The following is a 4,518-nucleotide window of genomic DNA, read 5'->3' on the forward strand; positions in this document are numbered from 1 at the left end:
TCTTATCCATTTACTCTTTACTACCCAAATAATGTATTTGACCCATAAGACTTACTGGGATTTAACTTCAGACTGACTGTAAGTGAGGCTGACTAACTCTTGCCAAATCTTATTTACTCCCTTTCCTCCATTTGTATTACCTTCTTATTTCTCTATCTCTCACTTGCTGACAGACATGATGTTATGTTTGTGTTGCTATAGATATAGACGAGTGTTTTAGCCGGCCTTGCTTGAATGGCGGGCATTGCTTGGACCAAGGAGGCCGTTACGTCTGCTTTTGCACTCCTGGCTACGGCGGGCGCCATTGTGAAACTGGTGAGCTGTCATTTGAGACACCTTTCATTGGAAAGGTTGTCACTTTGACACTGGGAATTGGATGGAAATGCTGCTTTAGATCGATAGATGAGCATTAAACTTGTATTCCGAACAATATCTAGATTGACCCCAAAAGCATTTTGCGAATCATGACCCATACATAATCCAATAATTCATGCCAAATTTAGTTAGAAAGTATTTACATATACTTGACTGATGGTGTCATTCATTTGGCAATAACACCTGCTATTACTGCAGCAAACAAATGGGTTGAAAGAGAGGCATTGCGATTGCCTATAGTTGAACTTGTTGGCAAAGGTTATAATTTTGCTCATTTTGGTTTTGCAAAGGTTATAATTTTGCTCATTTTGGTTTTGAAGAACTTTTTTGTGACACAGTTTCGTGTACATTGAACATTCTGAAATATTTACTAACACTACACATTTCTTCTGTATTTTGTCCTACAAACACTGAGTGTTGTCCTAACCACCGCTTAATGGTCGTCGTGTGTGCGTTTGTGTCTGTCCATGTTGTTGTACAAATATTATCATGACCTGTCTCATTTTAATGATAATTCATTATTTAATGTCAAAGAGTCGTTCACTCCTAAAACACCTTCTACATTGCAGATATCGATGAATGCAGCTCCCAACCTTGTTTGAACGTCGCCACCTGCGTTGATGGTAACAATGGGTACACCTGTGTGTGTGCAGATGGATATACAGGTACAAGATGTGAAACAGGTAATCTCATTGTTTGAACAGTTAGAAAGATGAAAATTACTCACTTTACAAAGTCATAGAACAATATGGAATAATTTAAAACGGCGAATTGAGAGCACTTAAAAGTCAATTGTTACCTTCCTGTGGGAAGCGCCTCAAAGTATGAAGAAATGCTGTTATCCCTTAAATGGTGCGCGAAATACAGAGGCGCCAAAACTCATATATGCACTTCACAAACAGAACTTGCGATGCACTGATGAAATGTTTACAAACACCCATCAACCATATTATTTCAGAAGACATCAAGCCATGTGATAGTAATCCATGTCAGAATGGCGGCGTCTGCACTGACGGAAACAGCAACTCGTACAGCTGTGACTGTCAAGCGCAATATCAAGGAGAGCAGTGTCAAATAGGCAAGATATCAGTTACATATTTCCTGATAAACAGAAAGACATCTACTTTCGCCACTTAAATACTGCACCCTCGCATAAAATTGCTCACTATTTGAAGACATTAAGTGAATTTCAATGTATGTATGTATGTATGTATGTATGTATGTATGTATGTATGTATGTATGTATGTATGTATGTATGTATGTATGTATGTATGTATAAACTCCATAAATAAATATAAATAAATACATTGCCGTACTTGGTGTCATCTTTACCTATAACACCTGATCTATTTTGGATTTTTATTTTCTTACATTTTTTTTCATATTTTGCTGATGAAAATGCAACATTTCAAAACCTATTATTGTTTTGCAGTATTTTCACTTGTAAAATCTAAGGTTTGAAAGAGATAACCCCAACTTTTAAGATTATGATATGTAAAATTTAACACATTTGTTATGAAAATAAAAAAACAAGCAATAGGTCAGGTATTAAGTATCTGTGTCTTTGAATCCGATTTGTTCTGTCCATTCTAACTGTCTCATCTCACCTTAGTATATTCTTCTCCTCAATAATGACGCATGCGTACTCCTATCCCGTATTAAAATTGTCTTTACAGTTGTTCACTCGCACGTTATTGTCTTACTTCATCATACTATGCTTTGACTCTATATCCATAAACACAATTTTTACATCTAGCATCTTTGATTCCTTCCACACAGACATGCGTGAATGCATTACGGAAACATGCGAGAACGGAGGTACTTGCATTGTTATGCCATCCAGATCGTTCTGCCAGTGTCAAGTTGGCTACTCGGGCTATCATTGCGAACAAGGTAGAAACGTCATCCAATAATTACTAGCGTACGGGGTTGATAAATGTTTGCACTTGATTACTTTGCTTGCAACTCGTAATCAATTAAACAAACTTGATATTCACAAACGTAACATTACGTTTCCTAATATCATAACTAGGCAAAGCGCATAAGCAGGTGCAGGGTAGATTCATATTTTGTGACCACTGGCTGCCTCACAATGTAGATAGTGTCCTCTGCGTGGAGCATGCGCAATAGAGCGCGCATGCGTAGTCATTGCACCGCAATGCATCCTTGGGTAAAACCACCAAAAAACATCACATAGTATACAGGACACGCAGGCTTACTGGTCACTGAGCCGGTACAAACCCTTTGTAAAACCCACATTATCTAAGTTGAAAATGTCGATAGCTTATTAATAAATTTTCTTTATCTTCAAGGCAATACTTCTGTAAGCTATTCGTGTTTGTCAATGACAGCAGATATTGTCTAAATCCCAATTATATAGTTGAACACTAACTCATCTTACAATTTCTTCCTCATTTTGCAAAACCTAGCTTCTTAAGTAACTGTATGTATCATTATCATGGGTCTATTACACTCTTTGTCATAAAAGCTTAGCATTTGGGTGTTTGAGACACACACAATTCTTGTTCGAAACACACACAATCCGTGTTTGAGACACACTGAATCCTGGTCATAAGAGCTTAGCATTTGCCGTTTTGTGCAACAATTTACTCTAAAACAGTTTGGTGTGTTCTGTTTTAGAGTAAATTGTTGCACAAAACGGCAAATACTAAGCTCTCATGACCAGGATTCAGTGTGTCTCAAACAAGGATTGTGTGTGTTTCGAACAAGAATTGTGTGTGTCTCAAACACCCAAAAGCTAAGCTTTTATGACAAAGAGTGTATGTAAGAGTGTTAACTCAATTTGAATATGAGGTACTTTTTATGAGTTTATAAATTGAGTTTTTCTATATTTGAATTGCATAGGACAGCTTGCACTGGAAAAAAACAACGGTATACGATACAATATATCATTACGAGAAAAAGTGAAAGTGCAACAGATTGTAAAAAAAAAAGAATTTGTTACCTTCATCTTTCTTGCAAGATCATAGAATGCACACGTGCTAACATTATTTTCGTTTGATATTTTTAGTGGGTACAAGCTGTGACGTAAATCCATGTGCCAATGGAGGGGTGTGTCAAGAGGACTCGGGGCAGTACACATGTGTCTGTTCTTTGCCTTATACCGGAAAGCGATGTCTCGATCGTAAGTAAAGTATTATTGAGTTGAATATTTGTTGTTATTATACCAGAAATGCACAGCCTTGGAGAAAAATGCAGATCAACTTTATTGTGAATAAAACGTATTTCAGTGTAAATGTGAAACTGATCCCTTCGTGATATTCTTGAAATATGAAATCCCTTCATCACCAGAAACTGTTTAACCCAAAATTCTTTTGGTGACCTGTTTTCCCTAATAAAACTGGAACTGTCTCATCTTGTTCCAGGCTGTAGGAATAAAGGTTATTTACAGTTTCATAATTATAATCATAGTTATAGCTTTATCATGAAAATTCATGTGAAAGTTCATACTTAGTAATGACAATTTTTACTCGCAGAGTTCCATATTTTCATTAGTAAATGTGAACCCATAATTCCATGAACATTCATTCTCGCAAAGTTCATACTCTTTCCAGATATTCATGCGGCTGACAGGTATTCAGACTTTCCGTAGTTTGAAAAGGCCACAATTAAGTGTCAGCCACAATACTTGTCATATCACCAAAATTATTGCTCTATTTGTTTGTTTGTTTTTTCTTGTAGTCTTTGATGCATGCTCAGTGGAACCCTGTCTTAATGGTGCGACCTGTGTAGATTACCACATATACAGTCATTGCCTTTGTCTACCTCTCTACACCGGCGTTATCTGTCAAACATTCCTAGGTAAGACCCTACATCTTTTCAACTTTGTATGTCCCGATTATTTGTAATTCCATTACTATTATTTATTACAACTATTCCATTACAGAATTATTATTTCTGTAAGTCACAGGCTGTACATGACAACGTGAGTTCGGGAGAATGAAGAAATTTCTTTCATGATCATTATTTTATTTTAGCAAAGTTTTCAGGTTTGCAGGGTTGTGATGTGATCTACATAGGATGATGTGTAACCTTTAAGGATGGAAGCCGAAGAGTACAGCTGGTATATGTTGTGCTGACAAAGTAGCAATTGGTTGAAAGCAGTCCCTCGAATAAATCTG

The 4,518-nt window shown here is 36.7% G+C and overlaps 1 long non-coding RNA gene across 1 annotated transcript; it reads left to right on the forward strand.

The window, feature by feature from the left end:
• The first annotated feature begins 2,223 nt into the window (after positions 1-2,223).
• LOC144436071 (uncharacterized) lies at positions 2,224-4,200 on the forward strand. Its single transcript, XR_013480927.1, has 3 exons — positions 2,224-2,269; positions 3,408-3,521; positions 4,079-4,200. It is a non-coding gene; the product is annotated as an uncharacterized LOC144436071 (long non-coding RNA).
• The last annotated feature ends 318 nt before the right edge of the window (positions 4,201-4,518 follow it).

Source organism: Glandiceps talaboti, chromosome 6 (assembly GCF_964340395.1).
Source record: "Glandiceps talaboti chromosome 6, keGlaTala1.1, whole genome shotgun sequence".
NCBI lineage: Eukaryota > Metazoa > Hemichordata > Enteropneusta > Spengelidae > Glandiceps > Glandiceps talaboti.